Below are 21,158 nucleotides of genomic sequence, written 5' to 3'. Positions count from 1 at the left end.
AGATTACGCTGATACAATAGGTCCCTACTTAGCAATCATATACAACCGCTCGCTCACCGATAGATCTGTATCTACAGATTGGAAATTGCGCAGGTCGCACCAGTGTTTAAGAAGGGTAGTAGGAGTAATCCATCGAAATACAGACCTATATCATTGACGTCGGTTTGCAGTAGGGTTTTTGAGCATATACTGTATTCAAACATTATGAATTACCTCGAAGGGAACGATCTATTGATACGCAATCAGCATGGTTTCAGAAAACATCGTTCTTGTGCAACGCAGCTAGCTCTTTATTCGCACGAAGTAATGGCCGCTATCGACAGGGGATCTCAAGTTGATTCCGTATTTCTAGATTTCCGGAAAGCTTTTGTCACCGTTCCTCACAAGCGACTTCTAATCAAGCTGCGGGCCTATGGGGTATCGTCTCAGTTGTGCGACTGGATTCGTGATTTCCTGTCAGCAAGGTCGCAGTTCGCAGTAATAGACGGCAAATCACCGAGTAAAATTGAAGTGATATCAAGTGTTCCCCAGGGAAGCGTCCTGGGACCTCTGCTGTTCCTGATCTATATAAATAACCTGGGTGACAATCTGAGCAGTTCTCTTAGGTTGTTCGCACAAATCCATGCCCGAGGTAGGATCCGAATCTGCGAACGTAGCAGCAGCGCGGTTCCGGACTGAAGCGCCTAGAACCGCTCGGGCACAGAGGCCTGCAATACAGTGCACAGTGCTTGTGTACCATCTACTTGTTCTGCTTGGTCAGTAATTTCAAATCTTATTTGCTTCATTGTGTGTAATATTTGCCTTTGTAAGGCCACCATCCAATGGTATATGTTGTCTTTGTTAAATAAACCTGAGATTGAATCTCAATATCTTTCCACAATTAAAGCATTTAACTGATGTCCCTTTCTCTCCTCTAGAAGCCTTAGGTGGATTTCTTATTCGCGGACCAGAACTAACTTTCCTTGCTTTGTCATGCACATAAGAGGAAGCCTGAATATGTCCTACCGGTTAATCCAGAGTTTGAAAATCATAGGAATCTTCCTTAAAAATAGTGTACTGTTTATATTCCAACCACAACTGAGTTACAACGTGTTGCACCACTTGTGCTTCAGTATATCCCAAACACAAAGCCCGCAGACTCCGTTTTACCCTGCTAACATACCTCACTGTTCATTTATTACTCCCTTGTTCCCTACCATGAACTAATCCAGGCAGTGCTGTATGTGACATTAGCTATTCTACCACCTTCCTCCGAAAATCGCTAAAACTAAAACCTTGATTAATTGCCTTTGCACTAACTGCAACAAAGTAGTTTTTACCTTAACCTCCCACCGCGCTTAGCAACTGATTGTTAGAAATACCCAATATCTCACCTTTATTCTACAGTTCTACCATCAAATGCACTAGCTTCAACGATTGCAAACTAGTCCCACTTCTCAGTTTGTTTTTTCTTGCAGAAAACCCTCCAGGGAGCTGGAGAGAGATGAAAATAGTATTGCTGGGTAAGCAGATCGTTCACAATCACCATGCTGCCCGTCACCTTCTTCCCCACCGCCAACTTCCTCATTAACCGCCGATAACCGTTGGCGACTCTCTTTAATATTGTTCGCCAGCTGGGTATTTTAGATTTAATCTTAGCACTGACTGCCACCTCACCTAAATCACTCACCCTATTCTGCTAATGTTTCAGATGTGTTTGCATGCACTTCATCTGTTTATGAGAGGGAGCTTTTTACAGAAACAGCCCCATTTGAGGCTGAAATTCAGCAAGAGCACAACAGGTAGCGACAAGAGCCAAACTTAACTCCCCATGATCCGGTGACGGTATTACAGTTGGTTTAGCCGTAACAGCCATTTACTGCTGAATTAATTCACCAGAAGCCCCTTTTCATCCCTCAACGCTTCTAAATTGTACATCATAGACTACCTGCCCCTTCCTCAGTCGAACTGAACCATGTATATTCCTTGCTCTCGTGCTGAAACAGAAGTTATCACACAGTATCAATTTCCATTACTGACAACCCGTATGAAAAACGGTAACGGTAACTGCTGCCTGAACGAGACCATGTCAGAAAATTAACCACCCTCAAAATAATATACCAACAGAACCAGGAGTACGTGGAGTACGTGTCTAGTGGTCTGGGCCAATTCGCAAATATGTTGCATTTATATTAAACACTTATTTCTGAGAACAAAATGGTTCAAATGGCTCTGAGCACTATGGGGCTTAACATCTGAGGTCATCAGTCCCCTAGAACTTAGAACAACTTAAACCTAACTAACCTAAGGACATCACACACATCCATGGCCGAGGCAGGATTCGAACCTGCGACCGTAGCGGTCGCGCGGTTCCAGACTGAAGCACCTAGAACCGCTCTGCCACACCGACCGGCATCTGAGAACATCCGAGTGCACAAATTTCTTGTTAAATCTAAAATTTATTTTGGACAGAATGTGCGTCAAGAGACAACAGCTTAACCAAATTAAAAAAGTGATATTATTAAAATTATGTGGGTTGGAACTTCAATAGTGGCAACTATTTATTTACATCTCGTACAAAATAGATACGTGTTTCAAAGTTTTACTGACCTTCAAAGTAGTTTCCAGCATTGTGTGATGGAAGTCGTCTGTATGCTGTTTATTTTCGGAACACAACCTACGACCAGCTTAGAGACAGAAGTGACGACACTTTCTGCAGGACCTGACCATCATTTTACAGGACAATGCTCAAGCACGTAGTGTTACTGATTTGTCTGACTGATAGTGTTGCTAAGTGCTATACCACCTACTGCACTCCCCTCTTCCCTGACTTAAGCCTTAGAGAGTTCAACTCTATTTCTAAACTGAAGGAAGCACTTCACGGCATTCGCTTCAGAACTGCTACAAATTCGTTGGGCGATAGATCGCGCCGCTCTAACTATCAACACAAGTGGCACTGCTAAGAGTATACTACGATTTCCACATCGCTGGCAACGGGTTATACATAATGCTAGTGACTACTCTGAAGGTCAGCAAATGGCCGGCCGGTGTGGCCGTGCGGTTCTAAGCGCGTCAGTTTGGAACCGCGTGACCGCTACGGTCGCAGGTTCGAATCCTGCCTCGGGCATGGATGTGTGTGATGTCCTTAGGTTAGTTAGGTTTAAGTAGTTCTAAGTTCTAGGGGACTGATGACCTCAGTAGTTAAGTCGCATAGTGCTCAGAGCCATTTGAACCATTTTTTGAAGGTCAGTAAAACTTTGAAACAAGTATCTATTTTGTACGAGCAGTAAATAAATAGTTGCCACTATTAAAGTTCCAACCCTCGTGTTATCGTTGTCTTTTAGGAAATATTCAAAACATTTGTTTAAAGGTAACTTTACTAAATCTTAACAGTTCCAAAATCTTTCAGAACACGGATGGATCTCGACATAGCTCTGCTTCTCATACGTGTGTTCAACGTTAATGCCCTTGATGAAATTCAAAACGTTGACTGGAACTTATCCCACGACACGCCATTCCTTAACAGAACATACGGATCAGCATTAGTGGAATCTGCAGAACAACGCATGTTAGTGTTACACAATAATCATGTTAACCCTTACCGCGAGGGCGACCAAGAACTCACCTCACGACCTGTACCCTGCTATGAGTACCAACCCCTCAGCCTCGCTGCACGTTTTCCCCACGAGCCGTCTGAACGCGAGGAGGAGGAAGAGGGGGAAACAGCGAACGCGGCGCATTGAAGTCGCAGTGCAGTCGCGCTGCATACGACTTGGTTTTATATTTCACATTTCACAACAACCATTTTTTCTACACTATTTCATTAGTTTTGGCGCGCTGTAGACAACGTAAGCTTTGTGTAGTACAAATTATCTGTGTAAAGACATACACAAAAATTTCACAGATTTTCCGACTCATGTTTCCACGTAATTGTGACTTCTTTAGTTTGATAGTCGAAGCAAATCTTTCGCTCAAATGTGTCGACTGAAATACTGTAGCGCTTTTCCAACATTATATAGCGTGATAATAGAAGCACAAATGACCCAGTAAATATGGGTCCGCAAACGAGCCATTTGCCAGATAATCACGACTCTATGGTTCCACGCCGCCACGCATTGTTTGTAACATCGTCCGGTTTCCCCCTTCCGCACTTGAGGCCGTCTTACGTTCGCTCTTTACACAACGGAACATTTCCGATAGGCGGAGTTGGCGTCATACCATAGACGCAGAACGTACAGTCGTGATACAGTACACAGCCTCAAAGGGTATCATCACGTCTGAGGAGTGCCACGTGTGCTGTATTGTAGTTACAGTGGAACCGTACAGTAACGAAGAGTATGCGGATATGCATTTCATGTACGGTAGGGCTCATGGCAATGCACGGGAGGCTGCACGCTTGTACCAAGAAACACATCCTGAACGAAGACACCCCGAAAGTCGTACACCAACGCCTGAGAGAACACGGGGGTTTTGCACATGGCAGAGCGGAAGGTAGGCCTGCTCGCATTGCGCCTGAGGTTGAGGATAAGGTGTAGGAAGCAGCGCAGCGCTCTCCAAGAACCTCGACGAGAGGAATTGCCACATAAGTGCCTGTACTAGGCCACAGTAGTGTGAGGAGAATTTTACATTGCAGTTTACTGTACCCTTACCACCTCCAACGAGTTCAGCGTCTCAATGATGCGGACTTTGTTCCAAGAGTGATGTTTTGTCAGTGGCTGCAACAGCAGGCTGTAGTCGATCCTCGTTTCGAATGTAACGATTTATTTACAGACGAAGCGATTCACACGCGATGGTGTTTAAGTATCATAATACACACTTGTGGTGTGAAATTAACCCACATGCTGTTCATGAGTCACCACATCAGCAACGTTTCTCACTGAATGTGTGGTTAGGGGTACTGGGCGATCAACTCACTGGGCCACACATTCTTCCACCACAACTTAATGGACGGAGGTGCCTTAGCTTTCTGCGGCGTCATCTTCCAGAATTGCTTGAGTATGTTCCACTTCAGCAACGTCAGTGTATGTGGCACATGCATGATGGAGCTCCGGCACATTTTGCTGCTGGTCTGAGACCGCACCTAACGCACAGATACGGCCAAAGATGGATAGGTCGAGGCGGGCCTCCAAGATCACCTGATCTAAATTCTTTGGATTTTTGTGTCTGGGGTCACCTCAAAAGCAAAGTCTACAGCACACCCGTTAAATACAATTGAAGAACTGGAGCAGAGAGTTGTACATGCTTGTCAAGAATCCCGGAATGATCCAGAGGTTTTCGAAAGGATTCGAAATTCATTGCAGAGACGAGCACAGTATTGCCTCCAGATGCAAGGGAAACACTTCGAACACCTCATTTAACAGGTACCCCTTACGTGACATGTGAACTAATTGCGATGTACGACCCAATAGTGAAGTCTAAATTTCAGGTTAATGTGCAATAACTAGAACGATGTTTCCAATGACGTCAGTGGCGACTTAGAAGCACACAGTCCTGATTATCTCGCAAGCGGCTCGTTTGCGCACCCGTGTATACTGGGACATTTGTGCTTCTTTTATCGTGTACTTTCAGCCTTGTAAGTTTGCTCCATCCTTTTTGATACTCCCTGTAGAGATGTGGGAACGCTACCTGAGGAAATCAACGTAGACATTCCGGACAGTTTTAAAGTAAAAGGATTTGTCATTAAAATGGGAGTTAGTCAGCAGGTCAATGAGTTACATATGCACATGCACAGGCATGTTTTCATTGAAGCGGCATACAGTTTGAATACAGCTCGAAAACAGATGGGAGATTGGCAGCGTCTCCAAAACGTCTACTAAACTTACCTTACAGTTATTTCATGGCCACAATGAATTCTTCAGTCCTTGCTTTTACTTTAATGCCAGTGAGCTTAGGGAACTGAACTGAGTCAGAATGAGTCCGTTTTGTAAAGCGATTTTGTTATTAAAAGCACGCCCATCGAACTGGAACGAAGTTTTTTCTCACATTGCAGTATCTTACTGTGGGTAGTGTGCAGTCGAGTCTATTTAAAATTCGAGGTCTGCAATTCGTTTCGCATGTTCCCATTTTTGTTCCATTCATAACAATTCTCCAATAGCCAGTTTTAAATCAGAAAATCCTTCCATTTATGCACCTTGACTTAACCAACGTCCTTAGCAGTAATATACAAGTCTCCATATTCTTCGTTCCGTTTCATGGAAAACTGTTGCAAATAACAAGGGATTAATGCGTGCAACTACAGAAATTTTACTGTTCATACCACCAGCTTCTTCACGTGCTGCATGCCTGCAAATTTAGCACAAAGTGCTTCTTAACGTCCAGAATGCTAAATCCCGTCCGTCAATCGCTGTAAATTTTTACTCTTTCATTGTCAAGTAAACTTAGAAGTTCTTTCTGTACGGTACTGTAATATCGTTTCACAGTAAATTTCCAGTACTCGTTGCCCGTTGCTTGACACGCACGCAGCTGATATGAATGACACTTTAATGACTCATTAATTAAACCCATTTAAGCTATATACACTCCTGGAAATTGAAATAAGAACACCGTGAATTCATTGTCCCAGGAAGGGGAAACTTTATTGACACATTCCTGGGGTCAGATACATCACATGATCACACTGACAGAACCACAGGCACATAGACACAGGCAACAGAGCATGCACAATGTCGGCACTAGTACAGTGTATATCCACCTTTCGCAGCAATGCAGGCTGCTATTCTCCCATGGAGACGATCGTAGAGATGCTGGATGTAGTCCTGTGGAACGGCTTGCCATGCCATTTCCACCTGGCGCCTCAGTTGGACCAGCGTTCGTGCTGGACGTGCAGACCGCGTGAGACGACGCTTCATCCAGTCCCAAACATGCTCAATAGGGGACAGATCCGGAGATCTTGCTGGCCAGGGTAGTTGACTTACACCTTCTAGAGCACGTTGGGTGGCACGGGATACATGCGGACGTGCATTGTCCTGTTGGAACAGCAAGTTCCCTTGCCGGTCTAGGAATGGTAGAACGATGGGTTCGATGACGGTTTGGATGTACCGTGCACTATTCAGTGTCCCCTCGACGATCACCAGTGGTGTACGGCCAGTGTATGAGATCGCTATCGCTCCCCACACCATGATGCCGGGTGTTGGCCCTGTGTGCCTCGGTCGTATGCAGTCCTGATTGTGGCGCTCACCTGCACGGCACCAAACACGCATACGACCATCATTGGCACCAAGGCAGAAGCGACTCTCATCGCTGAAGACGACACGTCTCCATTCGTCCCTCCATTCACGCCTGTCGCGACACCACTGGAGGCGGGCTGCACGATGTTGGGGCGTGAGCGGAAGACGGCCTAACGGTGTGCGGGACCGTAGCCCAGCTTCATGGAGACGGTTGTGAATGGTCCTCGCCGATACCCCAGGAGCAACAGTGTCCCTAATTTGCTGGGAAGTGGCGGTGCGGTCCCCTACGGCACTGCGTAGGATCCTACGGTCTTGGCGTGCATCCGTGCGTCGCTGCGGTCCGCTCCCAGGTCGACGGGCACGTGCACCTTCCGCCGACCACTGGCGACAACATCGATGTACTGTGGAGACCTCACGCCCCACGTGTTGAGCAATTCGGCGGTACGTCCACCCGGCCTCCCGCATGCCCACTATACGCCCTCGCTCAAAGTCCGTCAACTGCACATACGGTTCACGTCCACGCTGTCGCGGCATGCTACCAGTGTTAAAGACTGCGATGGAGCTCCGTATGCCACGGCAAACTGGCTGACACTGACGGCGGCGGTGCACAAATGCTGCGCAGCTAGCGCCATTCGACGGCCAACACCGCGGTTCCTGGTGTGTCCGCTGTGCCGTGCGTGTGATCATTGCTTGTACAGCCCTCTCGCAGTGTCCGGAGCAAGTATGGTGGGTCTGACACACCGGTGTCAATGTGTTCTTTTTTCCATTTCCAGGAGTGTATATCGAAAATTCTCATTCCTCTCTTCTGTCTGTCCCATTCTGTTTTAACGGCTTGTGACGATAGGTCGTTGGAGTTCCTCTTCTTGTACAAACAGCCAGTAGACCTGTGAATGTCCTTCGTACCACGAACAAATGCAGAAGGGTAAACAGCGTTGACACCACGATTCTGCCAAAATATCTGCCGACTGAAAAATGCCGCACCGCAATACTAAATTTACAATTGCTCTGTACCGGGTACTTGCATGAAGGAGCGACGCAAGCCGAGACAAGACGAGCCATGGCTCATAGGGGCCCACACATCTGTCCCATGTGAAGTTAGGCACGCCATGGCCAGCCCTGCCTTACAGGAAGCGACTTGACACGCACGCAGCTGATAAGAATTACACTTTGATGACTGATTAAGTAAACTCATTTAAGCTTTTTAAGCTTTTCACAATGTTGACTGGAATACTCTCTTTCAAATTCTGAAGGTGGCAGGGGTAAAATACAGGGAGCGAAAGGCTATTTACAATTTGTACAGAAACCAGATGGCAGTTATAAGAGTCGAGGGACATGAAAGGGAAGCAGTGGTTGGGAAGGGAGTGAGTCATGGTTGTAGCCTATCCCCGATGCTATTCAATCTGTATATTGAGCAAGCAATAAAGGAAACAAAAGAAAAGTTCGGAGTAGGTATTAAAATCCATGGAGAAGAAATAAAAACTTTGAGGTTCGCCGATGACATTGTAATTCTGTCAGAGACAGCAAAGGACATGGAAGAGCAGTTGATCGGAATGGATAGTGTCTGGAAAGGAGGACATAAGATGAACATTAACAAAAGCAAATCGAGAATAATGGAATGCAGTCGAGTTAAGTCGGGTGATGCTGAGGGAATTAGATTAGGAAATGAGACACTTAAAGTAGTAAAGTTTGCTATCTGTGGAGCAAAATAACTGATGATCGTCGAAGTAGAGAGGATATAAAATGTAGACTGGTAATGGCAAGGAAAGCGTTTCTGAAGAAGAAAAATTTGTTAACATCGGGTATTGATTTAAATGTCAGGGAGTCGTTTCTGAAAGTATTTGTATGGAGTGTAGCCATGTATGGAAGAGAAACGTGGACGATAAATAGTTTAGACAAGAAGAGAATAGAAGCTTTCGAAATGTGGTGCTACGGAAGAATGCTGAAGATTAGGTGGGTAGATCACATAAGTAATGAGGAGGTATTGAATAGAATTGGGGAGAAGAGGAGCTTGTGGCACAACTTGACTAGAAGAATGGATCGGTTGGTAGGACATGTTTTGAGACATCGAGGGATTACTAATTTAGTATTGGAGGGCAGCGTGGAGGGTAAAAATCGTAGAGGGAGGCCAAGAGATCAATTCACTAAGCAGATTCAGAAGGATGTAGGCTGCAGTAGGTACTGGGAGGTGAAAAAGCTTGCACAGGATAGGGTAGCATGGAGAGCTGCATCAAACCAGTCTCAGGACTGAAGACCACAACAACAACAACAAGCTAATAATTTACTAGATCAAACGTACGTTGTTATGCTAAAACTGTCCCGGGGCTTTCTTTTATTTGCTAAATAACTGACTCGCTCACAGCCCATTAGTGTCACCAAGTAATGTGTCCATGTCACAATTCGTTCAAGGGAGGCACGCATTAGCTAAATTCAAATAATATATTAACAGTTTACACTGAAGGTACAACAGAGTATCGCTAAAATGCCTAAATCACTCTTGCAGCGCACTGTATATTGCAAAAGGGGGAATAAAATAAATTACTCATTACAAATGGCAGGGCAGGGCAGCGACTTTGCCGAGTGGTAGCATCGGTTGCCACCAGGTCACCGAAGTTAAGCGCTGTCATTCTGGGTTAGCACTTGGATGGGTGCTCATCCGATCTACCGGCGCTGTTGGCAAGCGGGATGCACTCAGCCCTTGTGAGGCAAAGTGAGGAGCAAATTGATTGAGAAGGAGAGGCTCCAGTCCAGTAAACTGACATACGGCCGGGAGAGCGCTGTACTGACCACCTGCCTCTCCATATCCGATTCCAGTGACGCTTGTGAGCTAAGGATTACACGGCGGTCGGCCGGTACCGTTGGGACTTCATGGCCTGTTCGAGCGGAGTTCAGTTTAGTTTAGTTTTACGGCAGACTGATGCGATCACATTTTACACCAAAAGAAACCAGAGTCAGTCACAACAGAGGACACTGTAATTCACTGCTGCTGAACACACAACTTTCCTCATGTTTCTCCAACAACAGCTGCAATACGTAATGTCCGCTCTTGCGCTCTCCCCCACAAAATTCGTCACAACGACAGACATCCGTCTAACGGAATCAGCTAGCGGCTTTCAAGACAGCTGTATTTTCTTGGCAACCGCTCTCTCCGCGTGCGCCACTGCCGAGACCCACTACTGCCACATACGTGCACAATGCGCCTGCAGCAGGGCTCAGCATGCCAACCATTCCCAGTATGGAGTGCAGTGCAGACTTCCTTCAAACATGCGGCGTAGTAGTGGATTCAAAATCATTAGCCAAAGTCCTTTGTCGCAGTTGATTTCCTCGTTTGCGGCTCATAGTGTCGCTGAATGATCCCTCATTTGCCCCTGTTTCATTTTTTCATACGCTGTCCCGAGCCAGCAATCACACCAACACAGTGGGCAGTGATCATAATGTTTTGGCTCATTTGTATAAACGAAACACGTCCATCCGTGTGTTGCCGATAACCATTAATATCCTGTTATAACACTTTGCTTCTTTCAGCAACTTTTGTTTTAATATACAAGCAAAATCCCAACTGACCGTAAAGAATACCAACCAAACTTATCGTATAATTTTACATGATTATATCCTTTTAACAAAAGGTTGTGACACGACACCAATGGTTATCGACTATCCATGCATCCGTACATTCCCAGATGCATCTTATGATAGTATGAGTGTTCTGAAATCGATTGTGGAAGTTGTATGAACAATCAACATCAGCAAAGTGTTGCCTTAGGAAGTCTGGAATGTTTCACATAACAGCATATATTATGGCTCCATGTGTTGAAGACGCCTCCGTCAGCAGCGCTGGAGAGATAAGAATCAGTTCTCCCCTACATGATAAATTTAATTGATGCCGTAAAATCTGTTGAAATATTGTTGTATCGCAATTGATGGCTTGTTTTTTGTTTTCGATTTACGCCTTTATTCCATATCTGCATTTTTTTTCAAATACTGACTTTGAAAGGCGTTTGCTGTCACGTGATACAACTTACATGTAGCGTGTTCATGAATGCAATGTCTGCTTCAAAGATGTGTTGTCATCCATCTTCCGCTAGGGTAATACATCCTTGTTCGCCGAAAGATTCAGGAATACTGTGTGGTATTGAAATCATACATAAAACCAAACTCTCTTCACAAAAAATTTGGTGCGTTACTTACTGGTAGCTAGATTTTAAATGATGTCGTGCCTCTGAGCTAACGTTGAGGACGACTGATTCCTTTGTCTCCTTCACAGACTAGCACATATTTCTTTCTTTTTTTAGCGGTACTAATTGTATATATCACTGAGGATTAGCGACGCGACTTTATTTTCCTTTTTATGCTTGACAGGCTTGTGCTTAGTGGTACCATTGGAAGATAATTAATTATAAATCTTGAAAACAAATAATAGGCAGTTCTAATAATTGTAGGCATGTATCTCACCATCGAATCAGCGGAATTATTAAAGGCATCTACTGTTGAAACTTCCACGCCGTGTGTTCGTGAGCCTCGCGACAAGCGCTTGTCTGCATCAAAGATCTCTAGTTAGCTATCTTTCTGCTGAAGTTTTACATCTGTACGTGGAAGTAGTGTCGATGAGTCACGCCAGCTTTGGCGACTATCAGGCAACTGGAAAGCATGGCGGCAGAATTGGTTCGCGAGACTCCATAGACGAAGTGCCGATCTGCATAGCTGTCCAGACGCTTTGTCTTGTGACAGAGAAACAGCCACGTCCATCCGACTTCGCTCTGGATTATGGTGAGACTGTTGCTGGCTTGCAGTTTTGCGCTGCCTTTGATTGATTGTACGTTATGTGACTTTTGAGAATATTGTGCTTTAAATTTCTTTCCGCAATACATTTTGCAGTCGTGCTGAACGTGGAAACGATGGGTCTTTGTCTGCTCTTACAATTCCTTTATATCACGTGGGGATCAATATCCGATATTTATTCGGGAATCCCAGATTTCAAGCTGCTTATCAAAGAGATCGAATAGTGTTTCGTACGTTAACACTAATATAAGATGATTTTCTTTTGTCTGGTGTATCGAGTAGTAACGTAAAGGCATATAGTCCTCTGAATTATATTTGGTCATGAAACATTTTATCTTGGATTCAGATACTGGGCATTATAGTTCGTTTGAACTTAACTGGTGATTTTTACAAATTTATTATCAACAATTGAGTATTTTTTCAGTTCAGTCTTCACTCGAAAACCACTTTTTCGAAGCGTACCATTTACATTTTAAGTACATTTAAAATCAGTGAGGGAAAAGCCTACCTTCAGCAGAGATTTGAGGCCAATTAAATAAAGTTTCAGCTAAGCATTTAAGTTTGTACTGATGCTGAATTTCGAGACACATACCAGTGGAGAAATCGAGATAAATTCTACTCCCACACTGACTCAGTGTTCCCAGATTATTATTATTATGTAATGTATGGAGCAGCTTGAAAAAAATATTTGCATCGCACCAACCGTGTCTATCAGATGCAATTACTGTTACACGCATATTAGAAATTGCATAAGGTCTATTTATTCTAGTTTTAGTTTTGCTTTTGGTTACCTCCAATCATCCTCCCTTTTATTACTACGTTATTTTTTGTGAAAGTCTCTGCTATTCTGAAACTTACGATCGTATCAGTCAGATTGTGTTTATTCGTATATTAGTCAGATTAAATATTAAGAGGTAGCATTTAATGAGATAAAAACCGCATTTATGGTCTCTTAGAAAGTTTCTGGTTATAAATCGGAGTGTAGGCTTTCAACATTATTGTCATCACTTGAACGATACGTTATAGCTTTACAAATAAAAATCTGTGTTCGACAGCGACTTTCAAACTGAATTTGTTCTGGGTTTCGACGTTATTTTAAATCATTTATTATTATTATAAATCACAAGCATCCATATTCTATTAAAGATTTAATGCGGTTTTCACCTTCTTTCAGTTTCTGTCGTTTGAGCCCTACGTAAGAGACTGGGTTTTTACGCAGCGTAGTCATACATACTGACCTCCTTCAGCAAACGAAATTCTTCACAGATAAGTGGGCTGTAAGTCTGACACACTATTCCATTTGGAGAACATACTGTAAGTAGGCTGTTTAGGTTTTTTTATTGGTAACGCCACCTCTGTATGAAAATCACTGGCTGTGCTGTGTGCAGTCTGTGGTTGCTTTGCATTGTTGTAATACTCGCCATTGTAGTGTTAGGCAGCTGGATGTGAACAGCGCGTAGCGTTGCGCAGTTGGAGGTGAGCCGCCAGCAGTGGTGGATGTGGGGAGAGAGATGGCGGAGTTTTGAAATTTGTCATGAACTGCTATATTTATATATGATGATATCAAGGTAAATACATTGTTTGTTCTCTATTAATATCTTTCATTTGCTAACTATCCCTATCAGTAGTTAGTGCCTTCCATAGTTTGAATCTTTTATTTAGCTGGCAGTAGTGGCGCTCGCTGTATTGCAGTAGCTTGAGTAGCGAAGATTTTTGTGAGGTAAGTGATTTGTAAAAGGTATAGTTTACTGTTAGTCAGGGCCCATTCTTTTATAGGGATTATTGAAAGTCAGATTGCGTTGCGCTAACAAAATATTGTGTGTCAGTTTAAGCACAGTCATTTGTAATTGTTCAAAAGGGGACGTTTCATATGTCGACCCTTAGCCGAGGATACATCACTGGAATTTTCTGATTTTTTCTTGTAGTTTGTGTAATTAGTGTAGATTTTGTTTATTGCTAGCACGTAATTGTAGAGAAAATCTCCTTTGTAGTTGCAGTCTTTCAGTGTTGTACAGTAAAACAGTTGTGGCATGCATGTTGATTTGCACCAAGTATTTCGCTGCTGCGCTTGCAATTAATTAGATATTATTTTCAGTGCTATGTTAATGTGTTCTCTTATTTTTGATCTTCAAATTGTGTTTTTCTGTGTTGTCGTGTGAAATACTGTGACAATAATGGCGTGTGAAAAACGTAATACTAGGCTCCAAAGTAAACTGAGAAATGACAGTGAAAATGAAAGCAGTGTGTTAGCGCCACCGACTAATGAATTAATTGATGTTCAAAGTAGTAATTTGGTAATTGTGCATAGGGAAATGGAGCGGGCGGCAAACAATGGCGTGGACAGCGAAACAATTAGTGAAGAGGGAAGCATTATCGATCGATCGGTCGGCAACAGCTCGCCTCAGGAATCCGAAATGACAGGACACAATTTTGCAAATACTGTAGATTCAGGTTTTGCGTCCTCACCGTTTTCTCAAATGAGTCGAGACACATTTTCCGCTTGTCAAAATGTGAATGTTGCCGGTGCAAATTCACTGCCGAAAAGCACTGAGGAACATGTTTCAGACACCAGTGTATTGTTATTACAATTAATGCAACAAATGGAACAAAATCAGAGACAAACACAGCAAAAGTTAGACACAGTGGAGCAAAATCTTCAAAAGTTAGACACAATGGAACAACACCAGAGACAAACACAGCAACAGTTAGACGCAATGGGACAAAATCTTCAAAAGTTAGACACCACACTTGAACAAACACATGAAGATTTAACTAGTGAGTTACATAAAATAGAATCGAAATGTCAAAAAGTCTGTAATGACGTAAAAACACAAATTTGTGAGCATTTTCAACCCATTTTTTCTCGGCATGGAAATGTATTACAGAATCACGAAGCAGCCATAAAAGAACTGCAAACCATTGTTCATGAAAATCACGACACCTTGCAAGCTAAAATTGACTCAGTTGCATCTACCGATTCGGTTACGCAACTTGCAAAAACTCAGGAAAACTTAAAGGACACAGTAGATACTCTGAAACTTGGTTCAGAAAAACATACAGAGGAAATAATTTCACTATCGGATAAAGTAGCCGAACTTTCAGATCAGTTCACTAACTTATCTACAAAGGTAGATGATGATCTGAATAACACAACACCTGTAGCCTTCACTGACACTGAAGAGTATGTAGATATTAGAAAATTCAAACAAAATCAAAATCAAATCAATACACAGTACAAAAGAGAAATCCGGGAAGTGCAAGATCAGTTGGCACAAGTAGTACAAGAATTACGTATTTCAGAGGCCACTCGCGCTCCAATACGGGAAGAGGGACTTAGAAATACGGAACAGCCACAAAATAATAACACAGCGCATTTCGGAAATTATGAAAGAAATTGGCAATGTACACCGAATTGTGAGATTGAACAGCCGACACGACGTAACAATGACCGACATGCGACTCGCCGACATGATGATTTTGACTATAAGCTGTTCATTACTACACGTAAATTCAAAACATTTAAGAATTCCGGCAACGACATTCATCCACAAGCGTGGCTCCATCAATTCTCTCATTGTTTTCCTCCCAACTGGTCATTGGAGCACAGGTTAGAATTTATGTGTGGCTATTTAGAGAATGAACCAGCCGTAAGAATGCAATCGGTCATTCACGATTGTCACAGTGAAGGAGAATTTTACCATGCCTTCCTCTCAGCATATTGGTCTCAAGCTACACAAGACCGAGTAAAACAGGGCATCATAATGATGAAACATTTCGAACAATCTGAATTCCCCAGTCTTGTGAAATATTTTGAAGACATGTTGCACAAGAATCAGTACCTGTCAAACCCATACAGCCCCTCAGAACTCATCCGCATTTGCTTAATCAAATTACCTGAACATTTGCGACATATTATTTTGGCAGGACGTTGCAAAGACGACATTGAAGCTTTTCAGGGACTCTTACAAGAATTTGAAATTGACACAGACAGTCGCGGGATGCGAAGACAGGAAAACAATCACTACAGGTCACATCTGTCACAATTCCGTGACGACAGAAGCAATAACGGGACACGACAAGCCTATTCTTACAACGTAAATCGTGACCAAAACAGACACTACCCGTAAGACAACCACTGGCAGAGTAATAGTTACAGAGAACGATCGCATTTCCGTAGTAAGGAATATGACAGAGACAATCATAGAAACAGACAATTTGGCAACCAGAACTATTATTATCACGGGAGACAGAATAACTTCAGACGGAACGGTCCACCGTGCAGTGATAATTCAGGGAGAAATTCTCCACCACATGACCGACAAGAAAGAAATTATGAAATCTACCGACGTGACGACAGACGAGATAATCATAACGACAGACCTGAATTTCATCACAACTGGCGGGATTCAAACAGAGCAGAGCACTTTCGACAACGTGAATTTGTAGAAGCTAGGTCTCCTAATCCCAATAATGACGTGCGCCAACAAAGGGACAGACAATGACTCACACCGCAGGCAGCCGCTTGCGCCGGCTGGCTCAGAGAAAAATGACATAGACGCTAACCTTAAGAAAAATTCCAGTATTGTTTAACGACGTATACTGCATGATAATTGCGTTGAAGTTGAAACTCTGCATACTAGGAAGAGTACAGGTTTACACCACATTTCACATGTAAAACCATTTATTGAAAGATAATCTGCTTTTTAACTTTGTCATTGCCATAAAACTTTTCACTTTACATTACTAGTATGCTTGTCAGACTTAGAATCTGTTAACATGCAACAATGTTTGAAGTTAAATATCCAGTCAAGAACCAAGAGAACTTATTGAAACAGAAATGACGAATGCATTGTTATAGTGAACAGACGTCACAGTGTTATTGTGTGTGTACATTCTTGCTTGTTAGTTGCACGATTATGGAACGACTATAAGGCTTACATACTTAGAACATTTACCAGTACTGCTAATGAGATTTTAATGCAACATTTTGGTTTACTTGAAAATATATTCTGGATTTAAAGTACTTTCAGTGAGGTACCAGATGGCACAGTGGTTAGTTTATGTGACAGCTACACGATTTTATCACGACGCTACTAATGAGTGACAATTTACAATGTTGCTTTTGCAGTGTTTCTGTTTTATATCTGCACAGTTTTCTGTTTTATTCTGGAAAGTAAAACAGGTTTTAGTAGTAACTTTTGTGGTATAGCTACAATGAGACTGCCTTTTCCGTAGCACAACAATACGTTACAGCACAGTACTTTCCTCATCATGGCAATAAGCGTAATAACTAAGACATTTATACGCAAAGCATTTCACTTTTGTGTATTATGAGGTACGTACATTGACTTTTGCAGAACTTAGCTTTCGGAGGACGATAGCTACGACACTTCCACACAGATTAAGTTGCAACAAGACTCACATTTAGCGCTACAGTACACGTATTTGAGTGATTCATTTTGTACTTAAAACATTTATTTTTAAAGATTTTTGAATTACAAAGAAAGTTTTCCGTGATACATTTCATTCCATTGCTGTAATCTGTAACACCTGAGGGTATAATTACATTAATCCTCAGGGGGGTACACGCTTACTTTGTGTACCATGTGTGTGGCAACCACAAGGAACCCTAGCTAATATGGTATTTGCTTATACAACTTTACACATCGGTACCATATTTCTCTAACACACAAATTACACAGCTATCTGATCATGTAACTGAGAGATAAACTTTTTTTTATTACATCAGTGACAGATGTTTACGCAATTACACAGTTGGATAACTTCACACTTATAAAATTGTATTTTGTCTGTACTTTGTGAAATGCTCATATTTTTTCGGAACCATTGTGATACTATGAGAGCTTTGAATGATATATTTGGTAAGGGAGCATGATTTTAAAGTACGTTTGAGGTAGATGACACTATTGAAATGAGCAGAGAATTTTTTTTAGGTTTTGAAATTATTGGAGGAAGCTACGACGATTTTGAGAATTGACTGAGATGTTATGATATTATTACGATGACGATGTGTACTATGCTGTTGAGATATGTTTATGATCAATAAGATGATGCTACTGTATATGAGGAATAAGAAGTATGTTGGAAACCAAGAAGCGTACTTTAAGAGTTATGAAATGTGCGTAAATGCGTGACTGTATCACAATGCTGACGAATATTTTATTTGGACACTTATATTTACAAGGTTTTGTTTCTACACATTTGGAATGCAAATTCTCGACCCGTGAAATTTTGTATATGAGACTGTCACAGTAGCGGAAACTGCTGTCGTAAATATTTCCATAAGAAAGTTAAGTGACCACCTGCACGTAATGCGTCGTGGGCACGCAGCTGTGTCAGATGCCGGGAGAACAAGTCATTAGTGAGTGCCTCATCAGAAGCACAGGTAGAATAAAAGAAAGGGGAGGCCATTGTCCTCGCTATTGACATTTCCTTGTTGAAAGCATACTGTGGAGCTCATAATTTATGATATTTACTAAAATGCCTAATGAAATGATTAGAAACATTTTACATCTATTGTCTTTGTAGTTAAGAGATTGCTCATTTTGTTTAATATCTGGTTTCCAGCTGTGTTGCAGCATTGGTTTTATAAAATAAACTTAAATGCATTTGCTAATGTGAACACTTTCTGTCAACAGATTTATTAAATAAGTGTTTTCTGATCCACATTCTTCGAAAAAGGAGCTCTTGGAATGGAGAGAACAATAAGAAGGGACTAATAACGGTAACTGCATCTATAATTTTCTTTTCAAGTACATGGTAATATTTTTTTTCAATAAGTTGTTGTGGTGCACCACCTTAATTACTTAGACATTAAGATGTGATTATACATTTCCCTTATCTACATTGTTATCTTTAGTGTACTATTTTTTCTGCTTGAGCTATGTCATGTTTAGGTATTTCATTTTCTGCTGCTGTTTGCCAGGCATAGTGTTGCTGAATTTGAATTTGTGTTACTCTGCTAAACCAGTTTACTACTGATTTATTTTTCTTGTTGCTGCACATTGGCTCATATTAGTTGTAATGTTGCATTGCTTGGTAATTTAGATTTACTGTAGCTTGATTTGCAATTTTCCATTTTTTTGGTCATTGCTGTTTGTGTTACTTATTTTGTGCTGCTGCATTGCCTCGTCCCTTAGTTTAGCATCTGAGCTCAGTAGATTTAAGTTAGCTTAAGAGGGGGTAGCCTCTAAGAGAATGAGCTGCGATGAATTGGAAGAAATGCATTGAGAAGTTATACGAAAAAAAGTGCAGAAAACAGGTTTAGGTAGGATTTTCTTGGAAATAAATGTTGAGGTAAGAAATGTGTGAACATATAAATACAGAAAGCATGCTTAGATAGAATTTTTTTTGGTGGAAACAAAGGATGAAATAAGAGGAAAGATATATGAAGTTTTGGGCTGGACTGCAGTACCACATGTTACACTGAAAACGAACCCTGTCCTTTCCTATTGGTGTTATCCCACTATGTGTTTGTGTACCCTTGTGTATTTGTTTTCTTCCTGTCTCTGTGTAGTTTCATAGAATTTTTTCTTCTTTTAATATTAAGCTACATTCACTATGATGAGGAATACTGTTATCCTTGAATATAATTGGCATTAATAATATGTTATTTACTTTGTAAAGATGTTAGACATTATCACATCTGTTCTGTTTAATGCTCATGTGTGAAGTTGATGTTTCAAAAGTTATTGTGATCTTTTATGTATGTACTCATGTCATAATTCCACTGATGTATATGTTAGTTCGATTCTTTTGTACTACAAATGTTATCTGTATTGTTATGTTTTTAATGATGTATTCTGTACCTTTGTAATTGTATTTTCATGTTGTAAATTTATAATTGTATAGACACCAGTTCTTCAAATTAAGTTACATTTCACTGCACACATTTCTGTTGGTCATAGTATATGGACAATATGTGAGAAGTTGGGACTGTTAGTGTTTGCACGTGTGTTACTAATTCAGCAAGGGACTGGATAACAGCATTGCTGGTTCTAAGGACAATTCCAAAAACTTTGTGAATGCACAAGTGGTGGTTTATGGACTTGCTATATTCTCCGCAAGACTCTTCGATGGTGAATGTGCACCTGCACAATCGCAACAGATGGCTGCTGGCCATCTCTACAAGGACTACAGTGGGTCTGCACCTCTGGTGGCCCACCAATACCATTATCTCTACAAGGACTACAGTGGGTCTGCATCTTTGATGACCCACCAACGCCATTATTTCTACAAGGACTACAGTGGGTCTGCATCTTTGATGACCCACCAATACCATTATTTCTACAAGGACTGCAGTGGGTCTGCACCTCTGGTGGCCCACCAATACCACAATCTCTACAAGGACTCCAGTGGGTCTGCTCTGTGATGACCTACCTACCAATATTCTTCAAAATTTCGACTGACTCTGCTGTGGGTTTGCTCTGTTGTGGCCCATTACCTCTATGCATGTCAAGAGTCAGCACTGTCTTTCTGTTGGAAGGACAACACTACTTCTTCAAGACTGCATGGAAATCCACTACTTCCGTGTGCATTTTCTTCTACTGCTCGGACTTTCAGAAAAACACTACTATTTTACCGTAATGAACGATCAAGACTGTCTTTATGGACTGTGAGAAAATTTGAGCTTTTGACCAACATTGTATCAATAAGTGTGTGCATTTGATTTCTTTGTTATTGTAATTATGAAAAATTTTTTTCAAATCTGTATTGGCCACTGCCCAATCGAATTTGTAAAATTTTTTGTGGGGAGCATGGGGGCTATGTAAGTAGGCTGTTTAGGTTTTTTTATTGGTAACGCCACCTCTGTATGAAAATCACTGGCTGTGCTGTGTGCAGTCTGTGGCTGCTTTGCATTGTTGTAATACTCGCCATTGTAGTGTTAGGCAGCTGGATGTGAACAGCGCGTAGCGTTGCGCAGTTGGAGGTGAGCCGCCAGCAGTGGTGGATGTGGGGAGAGAGATGGCGGAGTTTTGAAATTTGTCATGAACTGCTATATTTATATATGATGATATCAAGGTAAATACATTGTTTGTTCTCTATTAATATCTTTCATTTGCTAACTATCCCTATCAGTAGTTAGTGCCTTCCATAGTTTGAATCTTTTATTTAGCTGGCAGTAGTGGCGCTCGCTGTATTGCAGTAGCTTGAGTAGCGAAGATTTTTGTGAGGTAAGTGATTTGTAAAAGGTATAGTTTACTGTTAGTCAGGGCC

This window comes from Schistocerca piceifrons, chromosome 2 (genome assembly GCF_021461385.2).
Source record: "Schistocerca piceifrons isolate TAMUIC-IGC-003096 chromosome 2, iqSchPice1.1, whole genome shotgun sequence".
NCBI classification, from domain to species: Eukaryota; Metazoa; Arthropoda; class Insecta; order Orthoptera; family Acrididae; genus Schistocerca; species Schistocerca piceifrons.
The sequence above is the reverse complement of the archived record's forward strand: the minus strand, read 5'-3'. Positions refer to the sequence as shown.